The 24,431-nt window shown below is 40.9% G+C and overlaps 13 non-coding genes across 13 annotated transcripts; all 13 read right to left on the reverse strand.

Annotated features, from left to right (window-relative positions):
• Positions 1-28: 28 nt before the first annotated feature.
• On the reverse strand, positions 29-147 carry LOC141367461 (5S ribosomal RNA). Its single transcript, XR_012371813.1, has one exon. It is a non-coding gene; the product is annotated as a 5S ribosomal RNA (ribosomal RNA).
• A 1,875-nt stretch (positions 148-2,022) lies between these two features.
• Positions 2,023-2,141, reverse strand: LOC141367472 (5S ribosomal RNA). Its single transcript, XR_012371824.1, has one exon. It is a non-coding gene; the product is annotated as a 5S ribosomal RNA (ribosomal RNA).
• Positions 2,142-3,987: 1,846 nt separating this feature from the next.
• LOC141367484 (5S ribosomal RNA) lies at positions 3,988-4,106 on the reverse strand. Its single transcript, XR_012371836.1, has one exon. It is a non-coding gene; the product is annotated as a 5S ribosomal RNA (ribosomal RNA).
• Positions 4,107-5,987: 1,881 nt separating this feature from the next.
• Positions 5,988-6,106, reverse strand: LOC129449370 (5S ribosomal RNA). Its single transcript, XR_008646118.1, has one exon. It is a non-coding gene; the product is annotated as a 5S ribosomal RNA (ribosomal RNA).
• Positions 6,107-7,950: 1,844 nt separating this feature from the next.
• On the reverse strand, positions 7,951-8,069 carry LOC129449424 (5S ribosomal RNA). Its single transcript, XR_008646159.1, has one exon. It is a non-coding gene; the product is annotated as a 5S ribosomal RNA (ribosomal RNA).
• Positions 8,070-9,936: 1,867 nt separating this feature from the next.
• LOC141367507 (5S ribosomal RNA) lies at positions 9,937-10,055 on the reverse strand. Its single transcript, XR_012371859.1, has one exon. It is a non-coding gene; the product is annotated as a 5S ribosomal RNA (ribosomal RNA).
• A 1,865-nt stretch (positions 10,056-11,920) lies between these two features.
• On the reverse strand, positions 11,921-12,039 carry LOC141367515 (5S ribosomal RNA). Its single transcript, XR_012371867.1, has one exon. It is a non-coding gene; the product is annotated as a 5S ribosomal RNA (ribosomal RNA).
• Positions 12,040-13,882: 1,843 nt separating this feature from the next.
• On the reverse strand, positions 13,883-14,001 carry LOC141367526 (5S ribosomal RNA). Its single transcript, XR_012371878.1, has one exon. It is a non-coding gene; the product is annotated as a 5S ribosomal RNA (ribosomal RNA).
• A 1,831-nt stretch (positions 14,002-15,832) lies between these two features.
• Positions 15,833-15,951, reverse strand: LOC141367535 (5S ribosomal RNA). The gene has a single exon (XR_012371887.1). It is a non-coding gene; the product is annotated as a 5S ribosomal RNA (ribosomal RNA).
• Positions 15,952-17,793: 1,842 nt separating this feature from the next.
• LOC141367542 (5S ribosomal RNA) lies at positions 17,794-17,912 on the reverse strand. The gene has a single exon (XR_012371894.1). It is a non-coding gene; the product is annotated as a 5S ribosomal RNA (ribosomal RNA).
• Positions 17,913-19,744: 1,832 nt separating this feature from the next.
• Positions 19,745-19,863, reverse strand: LOC141367553 (5S ribosomal RNA). Its single transcript, XR_012371905.1, has one exon. It is a non-coding gene; the product is annotated as a 5S ribosomal RNA (ribosomal RNA).
• A 1,834-nt stretch (positions 19,864-21,697) lies between these two features.
• Positions 21,698-21,816, reverse strand: LOC141367563 (5S ribosomal RNA). Its single transcript, XR_012371915.1, has one exon. It is a non-coding gene; the product is annotated as a 5S ribosomal RNA (ribosomal RNA).
• Positions 21,817-23,636: 1,820 nt separating this feature from the next.
• LOC141367574 (5S ribosomal RNA) lies at positions 23,637-23,755 on the reverse strand. Its single transcript, XR_012371926.1, has one exon. It is a non-coding gene; the product is annotated as a 5S ribosomal RNA (ribosomal RNA).
• Positions 23,756-24,431: the final 676 nt, after the last annotated feature.

Raw genomic sequence — 24,431 nt, forward strand, 5'->3', positions numbered from 1 at the left:
CTTCCGGTACAGAGGAAGGAAAAGCAAAAGCTTACAGCACCTGGTATTCCCAGGCGGTCTCCCATCCAAGTACTAACCAGGCCCGACCCTGCTTAGCTTCCGAGATCGGACGAGATCGGGCGTGCTCAGGGTGGTATGGCCGTAAGCGAGAGGTGCTGTCAAAACGGGCCTCTTAAACAACACCCATACGTGTGTAAGCTATTTAAATAAATAGATATAGATAGATAAATAAATAAATAAATAAATAATTAAATATAAAGTAAAACATTAAAACTGCAATAAATAAAAGTTACGACCCAGAAGGGCAATGACAGGCATGTTTTATTAATGTTTTGTCCGGAGTAGTATGTGTTATGGAAAAAAGAAGACCCGGACGCAACAGACATCTAAAAGTGGTTTATTATACACAAATACAGGTGCGGGGCATAAGTCCAGTGAAAGGGGTAGTGGGAACAATATTTATTCATAGAAAGAGAACACGTACACAGTTGTGAGGGGAGAAGGGACAAGAGCCGTGCCACATAAAAAGCAACGAAAAAACCACTGCACACTCCAGCTATACGTAAGCTCTCTAATCTATCTACAAAAGAAAATAATTATAGATAAATCTTCAGCGTCAGCCACGCCATAGCTAACCTACTCTGGCTAACAAAATCACAAAACGTACAGCGGGTGGCACACGCTCTATTTGGCAGCTATAAATACCACGTGTAGGCATAGTGTAGCCTACGTCACGTGACATCCATACCTGTCCGGCTCTCCCAACGAACAAACAAACAAGACATCCGAAATGGGACAAAGTAACGAACAAGAGGACAGGGGAGAACAATAGGCGCCCCGAAGCTTTACAAAACACAAACAATAATGTACTGTATGAGCGAAAGAACAAATAGGGTACATTATTTCAGCGCAAAAAAAAAAAAAAAAAAAAAAAAAAATCTGGCGAACGGGATGGCGAATGGGCTTCGCATAATTCCTTGTAACTGGATTGGTATATGTATGAATGACGTCATCGGGATTCCCCAGAAACTGCCAATGAACGGATTTGAGAAAAATGCAGGTGCGGATCGCTGCAAACGCAGGAACGTAACAATAAATATCAATAAATAATTAAAAAGAAAATAAATTAAATAAATAAATAAATCGAAAATTTAATGAATAAAAATAAATAAATTAATAATAAATGATTGTGTAAATGAAATACATACATAAATAAATAAATATATCAAGTAAAAAAAATGAATGAATGTTTATAGATAGATAGATGGATGGATGGATGGATGGATGGATGGAGGGAGGGAGGGAGGGAGGGAGGGATGGATGGATGGATGGATGGATAGATAGATAGATAGATAGATAGATAGATAGATAGATAGATAGATAGATAGATAGATAGATAGATAGATAGATAGAAAGATATAGAAAGAGAGAGAGAGAGAGAGAGAGAGAGAGAGAGAGAGAGAGAGAGAGAGAAAAACCACGCCAGCTTTTAGTCACAGCACTCATTCATCGAAAATGAAAAGTCTTTGCTAAATAGTGCTAATAACAGATACGCAAAAATATTTGACAGCTTTGTAAAGAGTGCACGTTGTAATGGTGTTAACAACTGCTTATGATTTATGCAGTGTCTCTTTAACCCGGCCCCTGTCCTATACAGAGGAGCAAACGAATGGGGCTGATTTAACTAAACTAACTTTTGCCCTTCAAAGAACAGACCATGCAGCACATACGCTCGTTCTTCCACGTGAATGGCGTCAAATCACCTGCAACACAGCGCTCTGTTAATGAGCGCTCCTCTGCCCCGTGCTGCTGTGGGCAGTGAGCAAAAAGCCAAAAATGAAGCCTCTGACCGCCCCCTGGTGGGGGAAGGGAAAATGACGAGACTGAGCCGGCCCTTTGGCACACAGAAACGGAGAAGAGACGAGCCAATGCAGAGCACAGAAAGCAAAGGCACCAGTCGGCGCAAAAGCAGAAAAGCGAGCATGGGCGAAGGGCTTCCGGTACAGAGGAAGGAAAAGCAAAAGCTTACAGCACCTGGTATTCCCAGGCGGTCTCCCATCCAAGTACTAACCAGGCCCGACCCTGCTTAGCTTCCGAGATCGGACGAGATCGGGCGTGCTCAGGGTGGTATGGCCGTAAGCGAGAGGTGCTGTCAAAACGGGCCTCTTAAACAACACCCATACGTGTGTAAGCTATTTAAATAAATAGATATAGATAGATAAATAAATAAATAAATAAATAATTAAATATAAAGTAAAACATTAAAACTGCAATAAATAAAAGTTACGACCCAGAAGGGCAATGACAGGCATGTTTTATTAATGTTTTGTCCGGAGTAGTATGTGTTATGGAAAAAAGAAGACCCGGACGCAACAGACATCTAAAAGTGGTTTATTATACACAAATACAGGTGCGGGGCATAAGTCCAGTGAAAGGGGTAGTGGGAACAATATTTATTCATAGAAAGAGAACACGTACACAGTTGTGAGGGGAGAAGGGACAAGAGCCGTGCCACATAAAAAGCAACGAAAAAACCACTGCACACTCCAGCTATACGTAAGCTCTCTAATCTATCTACAAAAGAAAATAATTATAGATAAATCTTCAGCGTCAGCCACGCCATAGCTAACCTACTCTGGCTAACAAAATCACAAAACGTACAGCGGGTGGCACACGCTCTATTTGGCAGCTATAAATACCACGTGTAGGCATAGTGTAGCCTACGTCACGTGACATCCATACCTGTCCGGCTCTCCCAACGAACAAACAAACAAGACATCCGAAATGGGACAAAGTAACGAACAAGAGGACAGGGGAGAACAATAGGCGCCCCGAAGCTTTACAAAACACAAACAATAATGTACTGTATGAGCGAAAGAACAAATAGGGTACATTATTTCAGCGCAAAAAAAAAAAAAAAAAAAAAAAAAAAATCTGGCGAACGGGATGGCGAATGGGCTTCGCATAATTCCTTGTAACTGGATTGGTATATGTATGAATGACGTCATCGGGATTCCCCAGAAACTGCCAATGAACGGATTTGAGAAAAATGCAGGTGCGGATCGCTGCAAACGCAGGAACGTAACAATAAATATCAATAAATAATTAAAAAGAAAATAAATTAAATAAATAAATAAATCGAAAATTTAATGAATAAAAATAAATAAATTAATAATAAATGATTGTGTAAATGAAATACATACATAAATAAATAAATATATCAAGTAAAAAAAATGAATGAATGTTTATAGATAGATAGATGGATGGATGGATGGATGGATGGATGGAGGGAGGGAGGGAGGGAGGGATGGATGGATGGATGGATGGATAGATAGATAGATAGATAGATAGATAGATAGATAGATAGATAGATAGATAGATAGAAAGATATAGAAAGAGAGAGAGAGAGAGAGAGAGAGAGAGAGAGAGAGAGAGAGAAAAACCACGCCAGCTTTTAGTCACAGCACTCATTCATCGAAAATGAAAAGTCTTTGCTAAATAGTGCTAATAACAGATACGCAAAAATATTTGACAGCTTTGTAAAGAGTGCACGTTGTAATGGTGTTAACAACTGCTTATGATTTATGCAGTGTCTCTTTAACCCGGCCCCTGTCCTATACAGAGGAGCAAACGAATGGGGCTGATTTAACTAAACTAACTTTTGCCCTTCAAAGAACAGACCATGCAGCACATACGCTCGTTCTTCCACGTGAATGGCGTCAAATCACCTGCAACACAGCGCTCTGTTAATGAGCGCTCCTCTGCCCCGTGCTGCTGTGGGCAGTGAGCAAAAAGCCAAAAATGAAGCCTCTGACCGCCCCCTGGTGGGGGAAGGGAAAATGACGAGACTGAGCCGGCCCTTTGGCACACAGAAACGGAGAAGAGACGAGCCAATGCAGAGCACAGAAAGCAAAGGCACCAGTCGGCGCAAAAGCAGAAAAGCGAGCATGGGCGAAGGGCTTCCGGTACAGAGGAAGGAAAAGCAAAAGCTTACAGCACCTGGTATTCCCAGGCGGTCTCCCATCCAAGTACTAACCAGGCCCGACCCTGCTTAGCTTCCGAGATCGGACGAGATCGGGCGTGCTCAGGGTGGTATGGCCGTAAGCGAGAGGTGCTGTCAAAACGGGCCTCTTAAACAACACCCATACGTGTGTAAGCTATTTAAATAAATAGATATAGATAGATAAATAAATAAATAAATAAATAATTAAATATAAAGTAAAACATTAAAACTGCAATAAATAAAAGTTACGACCCAGAAGGGCAATGACAGGCATGTTTTATTAATGTTTTGTCCGGAGTAGTATGTGTTATGGAAAAAAGAAGACCCGGACGCAACAGACATCTAAAAGTGGTTTATTATACACAAATACAGGTGCGGGGCATAAGTCCAGTGAAAGGGGTAGTGGGAACAATATTTATTCATAGAAAGAGAACACGTACACAGTTGTGAGGGGAGAAGGGACAAGAGCCGTGCCACATAAAAAGCAACGAAAAAACCACTGCACACTCCAGCTATACGTAAGCTCTCTAATCTATCTACAAAAGAAAATAATTATAGATAAATCTTCAGCGTCAGCCACGCCATAGCTAACCTACTCTGGCTAACAAAATCACAAAACGTACAGCGGGTGGCACACGCTCTATTTGGCAGCTATAAATACCACGTGTAGGCATAGTGTAGCCTACGTCACGTGACATCCATACCTGTCCGGCTCTCCCAACGAACAAACAAACAAGACATCCGAAATGGGACAAAGTAACGAACAAGAGGACAGGGGAGAACAATAGGCGCCCCGAAGCTTTACAAAACACAAACAATAATGTACTGTATGAGCGAAAGAACAAATAGGGTACATTATTTCAGCGCAAAAAAAAAAAAAAAAAAAAAAAAAAATCTGGCGAACGGGATGGCGAATGGGCTTCGCATAATTCCTTGTAACTGGATTGGTATATGTATGAATGACGTCATCGGGATTCCCCAGAAACTGCCAATGAACGGATTTGAGAAAAATGCAGGTGCGGATCGCTGCAAACGCAGGAACGTAACAATAAATATCAATAAATAATTAAAAAGAAAATAAATTAAATAAATAAATAAATCGAAAATTTAATGAATAAAAATAAATAAATTAATAATAAATGATTGTGTAAATGAAATACATACATAAATAAATAAATATATCAAGTAAAAAAAATGAATAAATGTTTATAGATAGATAGATGGATGGATGGATGGATGGATGGATGGAGGGAGGGAGGGAGGGATGGATGGATGGATGGATGGATAGATAGATAGATAGATAGATAGATAGATAGATAGATAGATAGATAGATAGATAGATAGATAGATAGATAGATAGATAGATAGATAGATAGATAGATAGAAAGATATAGAAAGAGAGAGAGAGAGAGAGAGAGAGAGAGAGAGAGAGATAAAAACCACGCCAGCTTTTAGTCACAGCACTCATTCATCGAAAATGAAAAGTCTTTGCTAAATAGTGCTAATAACAGATACGCAAAAATATTTGACAGCTTTGTAAAGAGTGCACGTTGTAATGGTGTTAACAACTGCTTATGATTTATGCAGTGTCTCTTTAACCCGGCCCCTGTCCTATACAGAGGAGCAAACGAATGGGGCTGATTTAACTAAACTAACTTTTGCCCTTCAAAGAACAGACCATGCAGCACATACGCTCGTTCTTCCACGTGAATGGCGTCAAATCACCTGCAACACAGCGCTCTGTTAATGAGCGCTCCTCTGCCCCGTGCTGCTGTGGGCAGTGAGCAAAAAGCCAAAAATGAAGCCTCTGACCGCCCCCTGGTGGGGGAAGGGAAAATGACGAGACTGAGCCGGCCCTTTGGCACACAGAAACGGAGAAGAGACGAGCCAATGCAGAGCACAGAAAGCAAAGGCACCAGTCGGCGCAAAAGCAGAAAAGCGAGCATGGGCGAAGGGCTTCCGGTACAGAGGAAGGAAAAGCAAAAGCTTACAGCACCTGGTATTCCCAGGCGGTCTCCCATCCAAGTACTAACCAGGCCCGACCCTGCTTAGCTTCCGAGATCGGACGAGATCGGGCGTGCTCAGGGTGGTATGGCCGTAAGCGAGAGGTGCTGTCAAAACGGGCCTCTTAAACAACACCCATACGTGTGTAAGCTATTTAAATAAATAGATATAGATAGATAAATAAATAAATAAATAAATAATTAAATATAAAGTAAAACATTAAAACTGCAATAAATAAAAGTTACGACCCAGAAGGGCAATGACAGGCATGTTTTATTAATGTTTTGTCCGGAGTAGTATGTGTTATGGAAAAAAGAAGACCCGGACGCAACAGACATCTAAAAGTGGTTTATTATACACAAATACAGGTGCGGGGCATAAGTCCAGTGAAAGGGGTAGTGGGAACAATATTTATTCATAGAAAGAGAACACGTACACAGTTGTGAGGGGAGAAGGGACAAGAGCCGTGCCACATAAAAAGCAACGAAAAAACCACTGCACACTCCAGCTATACGTAAGCTCTCTAATCTATCTACAAAAGAAAATAATTATAGATAAATCTTCAGCGTCAGCCACGCCATAGCTAACCTACTCTGGCTAACAAAATCACAAAACGTACAGCGGGTGGCACACGCTCTATTTGGCAGCTATAAATACCACGTGTAGGCATAGTGTAGCCTACGTCACGTGACATCCATACCTGTCCGGCTCTCCCAACGAACAAACAAACAAGACATCCGAAATGGGACAAAGTAACGAACAAGAGGACAGGGGAGAACAATAGGCGCCCCGAAGCTTTACAAAACACAAACAATAATGTACTGTATGAGCGAAAGAACAAATAGGGTACATTATTTCAGCGCAAAAAAAAAAAAAAAAAAAAAAAAAAAATCTGGCGAACGGGATGGCGAATGGGCTTCGCATAATTCCTTGTAACTGGATTGGTATATGTATGAATGACGTCATCGGGATTCCCCAGAAACTGCCAATGAACGGATTTGAGAAAAATGCAGGTGCGGATCGCTGCAAACGCAGGAACGTAACAATAAATATCAATAAATAATTAAAAAGAAAATAAATTAAATAAATAAATAAATCGAAAATTTAATGAATAAAAATAAATAAATTAATAATAAATGATTGTGTAAATGAAATACATACATAAATAAATAAATATATCAAGTAAAAAAAATGAATGAATGTTTATAGATAGATAGATGGATGGATGGATGGATGGATGGATGGAGGGAGGGAGGGAGGGAGGGAGGGAGGGATGGATGGATGGATGGATAGATAGATAGATAGATAGATAGATAGATAGATAGATAGATAGATAGATAGAAAGATAGATAGAGAGAGAGAGAGAGAGAGAGAGAGAGAGAGAGAGAGAGAGAAAAACCACGCCAGCTTTTAGTCACAGCACTCATTCATCGAAAATGAAAAGTCTTTGCTAAATAGTGCTAATAACAGATACGCAAAAATATTTGACAGCTTTGTAAAGAGTGCACGTTGTAATGGTGTTAACAACTGCTTATGATTTATGCAGTGTCTCTTTAACCCGGCCCCTGTCCTATACAGAGGAGCAAACGAATGGGGCTGATTTAACTAAACTAACTTTTGCCCTTCAAAGAACAGACCATGCAGCACATACGCTCGTTCTTCCACGTGAATGGCGTCAAATCACCTGCAACACAGCGCTCTGTTAATGAGCGCTCCTCTGCCCCGTGCTGCTGTGGGCAGTGAGCAAAAAGCCAAAAATGAAGCCTCTGACCGCCCCCTGGTGGGGGAAGGGAAAATGACGAGACTGAGCCGGCCCTTTGGCACACAGAAACGGAGAAGAGACGAGCCAATGCAGAGCACAGAAAGCAAAGGCACCAGTCGGCGCAAAAGCAGAAAAGCGAGCATGGGCGAAGGGCTTCCGGTACAGAGGAAGGAAAAGCAAAAGCTTACAGCACCTGGTATTCCCAGGCGGTCTCCCATCCAAGTACTAACCAGGCCCGACCCTGCTTAGCTTCCGAGATCGGACGAGATCGGGCGTGCTCAGGGTGGTATGGCCGTAAGCGAGAGGTGCTGTCAAAACGGGCCTCTTAAACAACACCCATACGTGTGTAAGCTATTTAAATAAATAGATATAGATAGATAAATAAATAAATAAATAAATAATTAAATATAAAGTAAAACATTAAAACTGCAATAAATAAAAGTTACGACCCAGAAGGGCAATGACAGGCATGTTTTATTAATGTTTTGTCCGGAGTAGTATGTGTTATGGAAAAAAGAAGACCCGGACGCAACAGACATCTAAAAGTGGTTTATTATACACAAATACAGGTGCGGGGCATAAGTCCAGTGAAAGGGGTAGTGGGAACAATATTTATTCATAGAAAGAGAACACGTACACAGTTGTGAGGGGAGAAGGGACAAGAGCCGTGCCACATAAAAAGCAACGAAAAAACCACTGCACACTCCAGCTATACGTAAGCTCTCTAATCTATCTACAAAAGAAAATAATTATAGATAAATCTTCAGCGTCAGCCACGCCATAGCTAACCTACTCTGGCTAACAAAATCACAAAACGTACAGCGGGTGGCACACGCTCTATTTGGCAGCTATAAATACCACGTGTAGGCATAGTGTAGCCTACGTCACGTGACATCCATACCTGTCCGGCTCTCCCAACGAACAAACAAACAAGACATCCGAAATGGGACAAAGTAACGAACAAGAGGACAGGGGAGAACAATAGGCGCCCCGAAGCTTTACAAAACACAAACAATAATGTACTGTATGAGCGAAAGAACAAATAGGGTACATTATTTCAGCGCAAAAAAAAAAAAAAAAAAAAAAAAAAATCTGGCGAACGGGATGGCGAATGGGCTTCGCATAATTCCTTGTAACTGGATTGGTATATGTATGAATGACGTCATCGGGATTCCCCAGAAACTGCCAATGAACGGATTTGAGAAAAATGCAGGTGCGGATCGCTGCAAACGCAGGAACGTAACAATAAATATCAATAAATAATTAAAAAGAAAATAAATTAAATAAATAAATAAATCGAAAATTTAATGAATAAAAATAAATAAATTAATAATAAATGATTGTGTAAATGAAATACATACATAAATAAATAAATATATCAAGTAAAAAAAATGAATGAATGTTTATAGATAGATAGATGGATGGATGGATGGATGGATGGATGGAGGGAGGGAGGGAGGGAGGGAGGGATGGATGGATGGATGGATGGATAGATAGATAGATAGATAGATAGATAGATAGATAGATAGATAGATAGATAGATAGATAGATAGATAGAAAGATATAGATAGAGAGAGAGAGAGAGAGAGAGAGAGAGAGAGAGAGAGAGAGAGAGAGAAAAACCACGCCAGCTTTTAGTCACAGCACTCATTCATCGAAAATGAAAAGTCTTTGCTAAATAGTGCTAATAACAGATACGCAAAAATATTTGACAGCTTTGTAAAGAGTGCACGTTGTAATGGTGTTAACAACTGCTTATGATTTATGCAGTGTCTCTTTAACCCGGCCCCTGTCCTATACAGAGGAGCAAACGAATGGGGCTGATTTAACTAAACTAACTTTTGCCCTTCAAAGAACAGACCATGCAGCACATACGCTCGTTCTTCCACGTGAATGGCGTCAAATCACCTGCAACACAGCGCTCTGTTAATGAGCGCTCCTCTGCCCCGTGCTGCTGTGGGCAGTGAGCAAAAAGCCAAAAATGAAGCCTCTGACCGCCCCCTGGTGGGGGAAGGGAAAATGACGAGACTGAGCCGGCCCTTTGGCACACAGAAACGGAGAAGAGACGAGCCAATGCAGAGCACAGAAAGCAAAGGCACCAGTCGGCGCAAAAGCAGAAAAGCGAGCATGGGCGAAGGGCTTCCGGTACAGAGGAAGGAAAAGCAAAAGCTTACAGCACCTGGTATTCCCAGGCGGTCTCCCATCCAAGTACTAACCAGGCCCGACCCTGCTTAGCTTCCGAGATCGGACGAGATCGGGCGTGCTCAGGGTGGTATGGCCGTAAGCGAGAGGTGCTGTCAAAACGGGCCTCTTAAACAACACCCATACGTGTGTAAGCTATTTAAATAAATAGATATAGATAGATAAATAAATAAATAAATAAATAATTAAATATAAAGTAAAACATTAAAACTGCAATAAATAAAAGTTACGACCCAGAAGGGCAATGACAGGCATGTTTTATTAATGTTTTGTCCGGAGTAGTATGTGTTATGGAAAAAAGAAGACCCGGACGCAACAGACATCTAAAAGTGGTTTATTATACACAAATACAGGTGCGGGGCATAAGTCCAGTGAAAGGGGTAGTGGGAACAATATTTATTCATAGAAAGAGAACACGTACACAGTTGTGAGGGGAGAAGGGACAAGAGCCGTGCCACATAAAAAGCAACGAAAAAACCACTGCACACTCCAGCTATACGTAAGCTCTCTAATCTATCTACAAAAGAAAATAATTATAGATAAATCTTCAGCGTCAGCCACGCCATAGCTAACCTACTCTGGCTAACAAAATCACAAAACGTACAGCGGGTGGCACACGCTCTATTTGGCAGCTATAAATACCACGTGTAGGCATAGTGTAGCCTACGTCACGTGACATCCATACCTGTCCGGCTCTCCCAACGAACAAACAAACAAGACATCCGAAATGGGACAAAGTAACGAACAAGAGGACAGGGGAGAACAATAGGCGCCCCGAAGCTTTACAAAACACAAACAATAATGTACTGTATGAGCGAAAGAACAAATAGGGTACATTATTTCAGCGCAAAAAAAAAAAAAAAAAAAAAAAAAAATCTGGCGAACGGGATGGCGAATGGGCTTCGCATAATTCCTTGTAACTGGATTGGTATATGTATGAATGACGTCATCGGGATTCCCCAGAAACTGCCAATGAACGGATTTGAGAAAAATGCAGGTGCGGATCGCTGCAAACGCAGGAACGTAACAATAAATATCAATAAATAATTAAAAAGAAAATAAATTAAATAAATAAATAAATCGAAAATTTAATGAATAAAAATAAATAAATTAATAATAAATGATTGTGTAAATGAAATACATACATAAATAAATAAATATATCAAGTAAAAAAAATGAATGAATGTTTATAGATAGATAGATGGATGGATGGATGGATGGATGGATGGAGGGAGGGAGGGAGGGAGGGAGGGATGGATGGATGGATGGATGGATAGATAGATAGATAGATAGATAGATAGATAGATAGATAGATAGATAGATAGATAGATAGATAGATAGAAAGATATAGAAAGAGAGAGAGAGAGAGAGAGAGAGAGAGAGAGAGAGAGAGAGAGAGAAAAACCACGCCAGCTTTTAGTCACAGCACTCATTCATCGAAAATGAAAAGTCTTTGCTAAATAGTGCTAATAACAGATACGCAAAAATATTTGACAGCTTTGTAAAGAGTGCACGTTGTAATGGTGTTAACAACTGCTTATGATTTATGCAGTGTCTCTTTAACCCGGCCCCTGTCCTATACAGAGGAGCAAACGAATGGGGCTGATTTAACTAAACTAACTTTTGCCCTTCAAAGAACAGACCATGCAGCACATACGCTCGTTCTTCCACGTGAATGGCGTCAAATCACCTGCAACACAGCGCTCTGTTAATGAGCGCTCCTCTGCCCCGTGCTGCTGTGGGCAGTGAGCAAAAAGCCAAAAATGAAGCCTCTGACCGCCCCCTGGTGGGGGAAGGGAAAATGACGAGACTGAGCCGGCCCTTTGGCACACAGAAACGGAGAAGAGACGAGCCAATGCAGAGCACAGAAAGCAAAGGCACCAGTCGGCGCAAAAGCAGAAAAGCGAGCATGGGCGAAGGGCTTCCGGTACAGAGGAAGGAAAAGCAAAAGCTTACAGCACCTGGTATTCCCAGGCGGTCTCCCATCCAAGTACTAACCAGGCCCGACCCTGCTTAGCTTCCGAGATCGGACGAGATCGGGCGTGCTCAGGGTGGTATGGCCGTAAGCGAGAGGTGCTGTCAAAACGGGCCTCTTAAACAACACCCATACGTGTGTAAGCTATTTAAATAAATAGATATAGATAGATAAATAAATAAATAAATAAATAATTAAATATAAAGTAAAACATTAAAACTGCAATAAATAAAAGTTACGACCCAGAAGGGCAATGACAGGCATGTTTTATTAATGTTTTGTCCGGAGTAGTATGTGTTATGGAAAAAAGAAGACCCGGACGCAACAGACATCTAAAAGTGGTTTATTATACACAAATACAGGTGCGGGGCATAAGTCCAGTGAAAGGGGTAGTGGGAACAATATTTATTCATAGAAAGAGAACACGTACACAGTTGTGAGGGGAGAAGGGACAAGAGCCGTGCCACATAAAAAGCAACGAAAAAACCACTGCACACTCCAGCTATACGTAAGCTCTCTAATCTATCTACAAAAGAAAATAATTATAGATAAATCTTCAGCGTCAGCCACGCCATAGCTAACCTACTCTGGCTAACAAAATCACAAAACGTACAGCGGGTGGCACACGCTCTATTTGGCAGCTATAAATACCACGTGTAGGCATAGTGTAGCCTACGTCACGTGACATCCATACCTGTCCGGCTCTCCCAACGAACAAACAAACAAGACATCCGAAATGGGACAAAGTAACGAACAAGAGGACAGGGGAGAACAATAGGCGCCCCGAAGCTTTACAAAACACAAACAATAATGTACTGTATGAGCGAAAGAACAAATAGGGTACATTATTTCAGCGCAAAAAAAAAAAAAAAAAAAAAAAAAAATCTGGCGAACGGGATGGCGAATGGGCTTCGCATAATTCCTTGTAACTGGATTGGTATATGTATGAATGACGTCATCGGGATTCCCCAGAAACTGCCAATGAACGGATTTGAGAAAAATGCAGGTGCGGATCGCTGCAAACGCAGGAACGTAACAATAAATATCAATAAATAATTAAAAAGAAAATAAATTAAATAAATAAATAAATCGAAAATTTAATGAATAAAAATAAATAAATTAATAATAAATGATTGTGTAAATGAAATACATACATAAATAAATAAATATATCAAGTAAAAAAAATGAATAAATGTTTATAGATAGATAGATGGATGGATGGATGGATGGATGGATGGAGGGAGGGAGGGATAGATAGATAGATAGATGGATGGATAGATAGATAGATAGATAGATAGATAGATAGATAGATAGATAGATAGATAGATAGATAGAAAGATATAGAAAGAGAGAGAGAGAGAGAGAGAGAGAGAGAGAGAGAGAGAGAAAAACCACGCCAGCTTTTAGTCACAGCACTCATTCATCGAAAATGAAAAGTCTTTGCTAAATAGTGCTAATAACAGATACGCAAAAATATTTGACAGCTTTGTAAAGAGTGCACGTTGTAATGGTGTTAACAACTGCTTATGATTTATGCAGTGTCTCTTTAACCCGGCCCCTGTCCTATACAGAGGAGCAAACGAATGGGGCTGATTTAACTAAACTAACTTTTGCCCTTCAAAGAACAGACCATGCAGCACATACGCTCGTTCTTCCACGTGAATGGCGTCAAATCACCTGCAACACAGCGCTCTGTTAATGAGCGCTCCTCTGCCCCGTGCTGCTGTGGGCAGTGAGCAAAAAGCCCAAAATGAAGCCTCTGACCGCCCCCTGGTGGGGGAAGGGAAAATGACGAGACTGAGCCGGCCCTTTGGCACACAGAAACGGAGAAGAGACGAGCCAATGCAGAGCACCGAAAGCAAAGGCACCAGTCGGCGCAAAAGGAGAAAAGCGAGCATGGGCGAAGGGCTTCCGGTACAGAGGAAGGAAAAGCAAAAGCTTACAGCACCTGGTATTCCCAGGCGGTCTCCCATCCAAGTACTAACCAGGCCCGACCCTGCTTAGCTTCCGAGATCGGACGAGATCGGGCGTGCTCAGGGTGGTATGGCCGTAAGCGAGAGGTGCTGTCAAAACGGGCCTCTTAAACAACACCCATACGTGTGTAAGCTATTTAAATAAATAGATATAGATAGATAAATAAATAAATAAATAAATAAATAATTAAACATAAAGTAAAACATTAAAACTGCAATAAATAAAAGTTACGACCCAGAAGGGCAATGACAGGCATGTTTTATTAATGTTTTGTCCGGAGTAGTATGCGTTATGGAAAAAAGAAGACCCGGACGCAACAGACATCTAAAAGTGGTTTATTATACACAAATACAGGTGCAGGGCATGAGTCCGGTGAAAGGGGTAGTGGGAACAATATTTATTCATAGAAAGAGAACACGTACACAGTTGTGAGGGGAGAAGGGACAAGAGCCGTGCCACATAAAAAGCAACGAAAAAACCACTGCACACTCCAGCTATACGTAAGCTCTCTAATCTATCTACAAAAGAAAATAATTATAGATAAATCTTCAGCGTCAGCCACGCCATAGCTAACCTACTCTGGCTAACAAAATCACAAAACGTACAGCGGGTGGCACACGCTCTATTTGGCAGCTATAAATACCACGTGTAGTAGCCTACGTCACGTGACATCCATACCTGTCCGGCTCTCCCAACGAACAAACAAACAAGACATCCGAAATGGGACAAAGTAACGAACAAGAGGACAGGGGAGAACAATAGGCGCCCCGAAGCTTTACAAAACACAAACAATAATGTACTGTATGAGCGAAAGAACAAATAGGGTACATTATTTCAGCGCAAAAAAAAAAAAAAAAAAAAAAAATCTGGCGAACGGGATGGCGAATGGGCTTCGCATAATTCCTTGTAACTGGATTGGTATATGTATGAATGACGTCATCGGGATTCCCCAGAAACTGCCAATGAACGGATTTGAGAAAATTGCAGGTGCGGATCGCTGCAAACGGAGGAACGTAACAATAAATATCAATAAATAATTAAAAAGAAAATAAATTAAATAAATAAATAAATCGAAAATTTAATGAATAAAAATAAATAAATTAATAATAAATGATAGTGTAAATGAAATACATAAATAAATAAATAAATATATCAAGTAAAAAAATGAATAAATGTTTATAGATGGATGGATGGATGGATGGATGGATGGATGGGGATAGATAGATAGATAGATAGATAGATAGATAGATAGATAGATAGATAGATAGATAGATAGATAGATAGATAGATAGATAGATAGATAGATAGATAGATAGATAGATAGAGAGAGAGAGAGAGAGAGAGAGAGAGAGAGAGAGAGATAAAAACCACGCCAGCTTTTAGTCACAGCACTCATTCATCGAAAATGAAAAGTCTTTGCTAAATAGTGCTAATAACAGATACGCAAAAATATTTGACAGCTTTGTAAAGAGTGCACGTTGTAATGGTGTTAACAACTGCTTATGATTTATGCAGTGTCTCTTTAACCCGGCCCCTGTCCTATACAGAGGAGCAAACGAATGGGGCTGATTTAACTAAACTAACTTTTGCCCTTCAAAGAACAGACCATGCAGCACATACGCTCGTTCTTCCACGTGAATGGCGTCAAATCACCTGCAACACAGCGCTCTGTTAATGAGCGCTCCTCTGCCCCGTGCTGCTGTGGGCAGTGAGCAAAAAGCCCAAAATGAAGCCTCTGACCGCCCCCTGGTGGGGGAAGGGAAAATGACGAGACTGAGCCGGCCCTTTGGCACACAGAAACGGAGAAGAGACGAGCCAATGCAGAGCACCGAAAGCAAAGGCACCAGTCGGCGCAAAAGGAGAAAAGCGAGCATGGGCGAAGGGCTTCCGGTACAGAGGAAGGAAAAGCAAAAGCTTACAGCACCTGGTATTCCCAGGCGGTCTCCCATCCAAGTACTAACCAGGCCCGACCCTGCTTAGCTTCCGAGATCGGACGAGATCGGGCGTGCTCAGGGTGGTATGGCCGTAAGCGAGAGGTGCTGTCAAAACGGGCCTCTTAAACAACACCCATACGTGTGTAAGCTATTTAAATAAATAGATATAGATAGATAAATAAATAAATAAATAAATAAATAATTAAACATAAAGTAAAACATTAAAACTGCAATAAATAAAAGTTACGACCCAGAAGGGCAATGACAGGCATGTTTTATTAATGTTTTGTCCGGAGTAGTATGCGTTATGGAAAAAAGAAGACCCGGACGCAACAGACATCTAAAAGTGGTTTATTATACACAAATACAGGTGCAGGGCATGAGTCCGGTGAAAGGGGTAGTGGGAACAATATTTATTCATAGAAAGAGAACACGTACACAGTTGTGAGGGGAGAAGGGACAAGAGCCGTGCCACATAAAAAGCAACGAAAAAACCACTGCACACTCCAGCTATACGTAAGCTCTCTAATCTATCTACAAAAGAAAATAATTATAGATAAATCTTCAGCGTCAGCCACGCCATAGCTAACCTACTCTGGCTAACAAAATCACAAAACGTACAGCGGGTGGCACACGCTCTATTTGGCAGCTATAAATACCACGTGTAGTAGCCTACGTCACGTGACATCCATACCTGTCCGGCTCTCCCAACGAACAAACAAACAAGACATCCGAAATGGGACAAAGTAACGAACAAGAGGACAGGGGAGAACAATAGGCGCCCCGAAGCTTTACAAAACACAAACAATAATGTACTGTATGAGCGAAAGAACAAATAGGGTACATTATTTCAGCGCAAAAAAAAAAAAAAAAAAAAAAAAAAATCTGGCGAACGGGATGGCGAATGGGCTTCGCATAATTCCTTGTAACTGGATTGGTATATGTATGAATGACGTCATCGGGATTCCCCAGAAACTGCCAATGAACGGATTTGAGAAAATTGCAGGTGCGGATCGCTGCAAACGGAGGAACGTAACAATAAATATCAATAAATAATTAAAAAGAAAATAAATTAAATAAATAAATAAATCGAAAATTTAATGAATAAAAATAAATAAATTAATAATAAATGATAGTGTAAATGAAATACATAAATAAATAAATAAATATATCAAGTAAAAAAATGAATAAATGTTTATAGATGGATGGATGGGGATGGATGGATGGATGGATGGATGGATAGATAGATAGATAGATAGATAGATAGATAGATAGATAGATAGATAGATAGATAGATAGATAGATAGATAGATAGATAGAAAGATAGAAAGATAGATAGATAGATAGATAGAGAGAGAGAGAGAGAGAGAGAGAGAGAGAGAGAGAGATAAAAACCACGCCAGCTTTTAGTCACAGCACTCATTCATCGAAAATGAAAAGTCTTTGCTAAATAGTGCTAATAACAGATACGCAAAAATATTTGACAGCTTTGTAAAGAGTGCACGTTGTAATGGTGTTAACAACTGCTTATGATTTATGCAGTGTCTCTTTAACCCGGCCCCTGTCCTATACAGAGGAGCAAACGAATGGGGCTGATTTAACTAAACTAACTTTTGCCCTTCAAAGAACAGACCATGCAGCACATACGCTCGTTCTTCCACGTGAATGGCGTCAAATCACCTGCAACACAGCGCTCTGTTAATGAGCGCTCCTCTGCCCCGTGCTGCTGTGGGCAGTGAGCAAAAAGCCCAAAATGAAGCCTCTGACCGCCCCCTGGTGGGGGAAGGGAAAATGACGAGACTGAGCCGGCCCTTTGGCACACAGAAACGGAGAAGAGACGAGCCAATGCAGAGCACCGAAAGCAAAGGCACCAGTCGGCGCAAAAGGAGAAAAGCGAGCATGGGCGAAGGGCTTCCGGTACAGAGGAAGGAAAAGCAAAAGCTTACAGCACCTGGTATTCCCAGGCGGTCTCCCATCCAAGTACTAACCAGGCCCGACCCTGCTTAGCTTCCGAGATCGGACGAGATCGGGCGTGCTCAGGGTGGTATGGCCGTAAGCGAGAGGTGCTGTCAAAACGGGCCTCTTAAACAACACCCATACGTGTGTAAGCTATTTAAATAAATAGATATAGATAGATAAATAAATAAATAAATAAATAAATAATTAAACATAAAGTAAAACATTAAAACTGCAATAAATAAAAGTTACGACCCAGAAGGGCAATGACAGGCATGTTTTATTAATGTTTTGTCCGGAGTAGTATGCGTTATGGAAAAAAGAAGACCCGGACGCAACAGACATCTAAAAGTGGTTTATTATACACAAATACAGGTGCAGGGCATGAGTCCGGTGAAAGGGGTAGTGGGAACAATATTTATTCATAGAAAGAGAACACGTACACAGTTGTGAGGGGAGAAGGGACAAGAGCCGTGCCACATAAAAAGCAACGAAAAAACCACTGCACACTCCAGCTATACGTAAGCTCTCTAATCTATCTACAAAAGAAAATAATTATAGATAAATCTTCAGCGTCAGCCACGCCATAGCTAACCTACTCTGGCTAACAAAATCACAAAACGTACAGCGGGTGGCACACGCTCTATTTGGCAGCTATAAATACCACGTGTAGTAGCCTACGTCACGTGACATCCATACCTGTCCGGCTCTCCCAACGAACAAACAAACAAGACATCCGAAATGGGACAAAGTAACGAACAAGAGGACAGGGGAGAACAATAGGCGCCCCGAAGCTTTACAAAACACAAACAATAATGTACTGTATGAGCGAAAGAACAAATAGGGTACATTATTTCAGCGCAAAAAAAAAAAAAAAAAAAATCTGGCGAACGGGATGGCGAATGGGCTTCGCATAATTCCTTGTAACTGGATTGGTATATGTATGAATGACGTCATCGGGATTCCCCAGAAACTGCCAATGAACGGATTTGAGAAAATTGCAGGTGCGGATCGCTGCAAACGGAGGAACGTAACAATAAATATCAATAAATAATTAAAAAGAAAATAAATTAAATAAATAAATAAATCGAAAATTTAATGAATAAAAATAAATAAATTAATAATAAATGATAGTGTAAATGAAATACATAAATAAATAAATAAATATATCAAGTAAAAAAATGAATAAATGTTTATAGATGGATGGATGGATGGATGGATGGATGGATGATAGATAGATAGATAGATAGATAGATAGATAGATAGATAGATAGATAGATAGATAGATAGATAGATAGATAGATAGATAGATAGAAAGATAGAAAGATAGATAGATAGATAGATAGAGAGAGAGAGAGAGAGAGAGAGAGAGAGAGAGAGAGATAAAAACCACGCCAGCTTTTAGTCACAGCACTCATTCATCGAAAATGAAAAGTCTTTGCTAAATAGTGCTAATAACAGATACGCAAAAATATTTGACAGCTTTGTAAAGAGTGCACGTTGTAATGGTGTTAACAACTGCTTATGATTTATGCAGTGTCTCTTTAACCCGGCCCCTGTCCTATACAGAGGAGCAAACGAATGGGGCTGATTTAACTAAACTAACTTTTGCCCTTCAAAGAACAGACCATGCAGCACATACGCTCGTTCTTCCACGTGAATGGCGTCAAATCACCTGCAACACAGCGCTCTGTTAATGAGCGCTCCTCTGCCCCGTGCTGCTGTGGGCAGTGAGCAAAAAGCCCAAAATGAAGCCTCTGACCGCCCCCTGGTGGGGGAAGGGAAAATGACGAGACTGAGCCGGCCCTTTGGCACACAGAAACGGAGAAGAGACGAGCCAATGCAGAGCACCGAAAGCAAAGGCACCAGTCGGCGCAAAAGGAGAAAAGCGAGCATGGGCGAAGGGCTTCCGGTACAGAGGAAGGAAAAGCAAAAGCTTACAGCACCTGGTATTCCCAGGCGGTCTCCCATCCAAGTACTAACCAGGCCCGACCCTGCTTAGCTTCCGAGATCGGACGAGATCGGGCGTGCTCAGGGTGGTATGGCCGTAAGCGAGAGGTGCTGTCAAAACGGGCCTCTTAAACAACACCCATACGTGTGTAAGCTATTTAAATAAATAGATATAGATAGATAAATAAATAAATAAATAAATAAATAATTAAACATAAAGTAAAACATTAAAACTGCAATAAATAAAAGTTACGACCCAGAAGGGCAATGACAGGCATGTTTTATTAATGTTTTGTCCGGAGTAGTATGCGTTATGGAAAAAAGAAGACCCGGACGCAACAGACATCTAAAAGTGGTTTATTATACACAAATACAGGTGCAGGGCATGAGTCCGGTGAAAGGGGTAGTGGGAACAATATTTATTCATAGAAAGAGAACACGTACACAGTTGTGAGGGGAGAAGGGACAAGAGCCGTGCCACATAAAAAGCAACGAAAAAACCACTGCACACTCCAGCTATACGTAAGCTCTCTAATCTATCTACAAAAGAAAATAATTATAGATAAATCTTCAGCGTCAGCCACGCCATAGCTAACCTACTCTGGCTAACAAAATCACAAAACGTACAGCGGGTGGCACACGCTCTATTTGGCAGCTATAAATACCACGTGTAGTAGCCTACGTCACGTGACATCCATACCTGTCCGGCTCTCCCAACGAACAAACAAACAAGACATCCGAAATGGGACAAAGTAACGAACAAGAGGACAGGGGAGAACAATAGGCGCCCCGAAGCTTTACAAAACACAAACAATAATGTACTGTATGAGCGAAAGAACAAATAGGGTACATTATTTCAGCGCAAAAAAAAAAAAAAAAAAAATCTGGCGAACGGGATGGCGAATGGGCTTCGCATAATTCCTTGTAACTGGATTGGTATATGTATGAATGACGTCATCGGGATTCCCCAGAAACTGCCAATGAACGGATTTGAGAAAATTGCAGGTGCGGATCGCTGCAAACGGAGGAACGTAACAATAAATATCAATAAATAATTAAAAAGAAAATAAATTAAATAAATAAATAAATCGAAAATTTAATGAACAAAAATAAATAAATTAATAATAAATGATAGTGTAAATGAAATACATAAATAAATAAATAAATATATCAAGTAAAAAAATGAATAAATGTTTATAGATGGATGGATGGATGGATGGATGGATGGATGGATGATAGATAGATAGATAGATAGATAGATAGATAGATAGATAGATAGATAGATAGATAGATAGATAGATAGATAGATAGATAGAAAGATAGAAAGATAGATAGATAGATAGATAGAGAGAGAGAGAGAGAGAGAGAGAGAGAGAGAGAGAGAGATAAAAACCACGCCAGCTTTTAGTCACAGCACTCATTCATCGAAAATGAAAAGTCTTTGCTAAATAGTGCTAATAACAGATACGCAAAAATATTTGACAGCTTTGTAAAGAGTGCACGTTGTAATGGTGTTAACAACTGCTTATGATTTATGCAGTGTCTCTTTAACCCGGCCCCTGTCCTATACAGAGGAGCAAACGAATGGGGCTGATTTAACTAAACTAACTTTTGCCCTTCAAAGAACAGACCATGCAGCACATACGCTCGTTCTTCCACGTGAATGGCGTCAAATCACCTGCAACACAGCGCTCTGTTAATGAGCGCTCCTCTGCCCCGTGCTGCTGTGGGCAGTGAGCAAAAAGCCCAAAATGAAGCCTCTGACCGCCCCCTGGTGGGGGAAGGGAAAATGACGAGACTGAGCCGGCCCTTTGGCACACAGAAACGGAGAAGAGACGAGCCAATGCAGAGCACCGAAAGCAAAGGCACCAGTCGGCGCAAAAGGAGAAAAGCGAGCATGGGCGAAGGGCTTCCGGTACAGAGGAAGGAAAAGCAAAAGCTTACAGCACCTGGTATTCCCAGGCGGTCTCCCATCCAAGTACTAACCAGGCCCGACCCTGCTTAGCTTCCGAGATCGGACGAGATCGGGCGTGCTCAGGGTGGTATGGCCGTAAGCGAGAGGTGCTGTCAAAACGGGCCTCTTAAACAACACCCATACGTGTGTAAGCTATTTAAATAAATAGATATAGATAGATAAATAAATAAATAAATAAATAAATAATTAAACATAAAGTAAAACATTAAAACTGCAATAAATAAAAGTTACGACCCAGAAGGGCAATGACAGGCATGTTTTATTAATGTTTTGTCCGGAGTAGTATGCGTTATGGAAAAAAGAAGACCCGGACGCAACAGACATCTAAAAGTGGTTTATTATACACAAATACAGGTGCAGGGCATGAGTCCGGTGAAAGGGGTAGTGGGAACAATATTTATTCATAGAAAGAGAACACGTACACAGTTGTGAGGGGAGAAGGGACAAGAGCCGTGCCACATAAAAAGCAACGAAAAAACCACTGCACACTCCAGCTATACGTAAGCTCTCTAATCTATCTACAAAAGAAAATAATTATAGATAAATCTTCAGCGTCAGCCACGCCATAGCTAACCTACTCTGGCTAACAAAATCACAAAACGTACAGCGGGTGGCACACGCTCTATTTGGCAGCTATAAATACCACGTGTAGTAGCCTACGTCACGTGACATCCATACCTGTCCGGCTCTCCCAACGAACAAACAAACAAGACATCCGAAATGGGACAAAGTAACGAACAAGAGGACAGGGGAGAACAATAGGCGCCCCGAAGCTTTACAAAACACAAACAATAATGTACTGTATGAGCGAAAGAACAAATAGGGTACATTATTTCAGCGCAAAAAAAAAAAAAAAAAAATCTGGCGAACGGGATGGCGAATGGGCTTCGCATAATTCCTTGTAACTGGATTGGTATATGTATGAATGACGTCATCGGGATTCCCCAGAAACTGCCAATGAACGGATTTGAGAAAATTGCAGGTGCGGATCGCTGCAAACGGAGGAACGTAACAATAAATATCAATAAATAATTAAAAAGAAAATAAATTAAATAAATAAATAAATCGAAAATTTAATGAATAAAAATAAATAAATTAATAATAAATGATAGTGTAAATGAAATACATAAATAAATAAATAAATATATCAAGTAAAAAAATGAATAAATGTTTATAGATGGATGGATGGATGGATGGATGGATGGATGGATAGATAGATAGATAGATAGATAGATAGATAGATAGATAGATAGATAGATAGATAGATAGATAGAAAGATAGAAAGATAGAAAGATAGAAAGATAGATAGATAGAGAGAGAGAGAGAGAGAGAGAGAGAGAGAGAGAGAGATAAAAACCACGCCAGCTTTTAGTCACAGCACTCATTCATCGAAAATGAAAAGTCTTTGCTAAATAGTGCTAATAACAGATACGCAAAAATATTTGACAGCTTTGTAAAGAGTGCACGTTGTAATGGTGTTAACAACTGCTTATGATTTATGCAGTGTCTCTTTAACCCGGCCCCTGTCCTATACAGAGGAGCAAACGAATGGGGCTGATTTAACTAAACTAACTTTTGCCCTTCAAAGAACAGACCATGCAGCACATACGCTCGTTCTTCCACGTGAATGGCGTCAAATCACCTGCAACACAGCGCTCTGTTAATGAGCGCTCCTCTGCCCCGTGCTGCTGTGGGCAGTGAGCAAAAAGCCCAAAATGAAGCCTCTGACCGCCCCCTGGTGGGGGAAGGGAAAATGACGAGACTGAGCCGGCCCTTTGGCACACAGAAACGGAGAAGAGACGAGCCAATGCAGAGCACCGAAAGCAAAGGCACCAGTCGGCGCAAAAGGAGAAAAGCGAGCATGGGCGAAGGGCTTCCGGTACAGAGGAAGGAAAAGCAAAAGCTTACAGCACCTGGTATTCCCAGGCGGTCTCCCATCCAAGTACTAACCAGGCCCGACCCTGCTTAGCTTCCGAGATCGGACGAGATCGGGCGTGCTCAGGGTGGTATGGCCGTAAGCGAGAGGTGCTGTCAAAACGGGCCTCTTAAACAACACCCATACGTGTGTAAGCTATTTAAATAAATAGATATAGATAGATAAATAAATAAATAAATAAATAAATAATTAAACATAAAGTAAAACATTAAAACTGCAATAAATAAAAGTTACGACCCAGAAGGGCAATGACAGGCATGTTTTATTAATGTTTTGTCCGGAGTAGTATGCGTTATGGAAAAAAGAAGACCCGGACGCAACAGACATCTAAAAGTGGTTTATTATACACAAATACAGGTGCAGGGCATGAGTCCGGTGAAAGGGGTAGTGGGAACAATATTTATTCATAGAAAGAGAACACGTACACAGTTGTGAGGGGAGAAGGGACAAGAGCCGTGCCACATAAAAAGCAACGAAAAAACCACTGCACACTCCAGCTATACGTAAGCTCTCTAATCTATCTACAAAAGAAAATAATTATAGATAAATCTTCAGCGTCAGCCACGCCATAGCTAACCTACTCTGGCTAACAAAATCACAAAACGTACAGCGGGTGGCACACGCTCTATTTGGCAGCTATAAATACCACGTGTAGTAGCCTACGTCACGTGACATCCATACCTGTCCGGCTCTCCCAACGAACAAACAAACAAGACATCCGAAATGGGACAAAGTAACGAACAAGAGGACAGGGGAGAAC

Source organism: Misgurnus anguillicaudatus, chromosome 10 (genome assembly GCF_027580225.2).
Source record: "Misgurnus anguillicaudatus chromosome 10, ASM2758022v2, whole genome shotgun sequence".
In the NCBI taxonomy this organism is placed as follows: domain Eukaryota; kingdom Metazoa; phylum Chordata; class Actinopteri; order Cypriniformes; family Cobitidae; genus Misgurnus; species Misgurnus anguillicaudatus.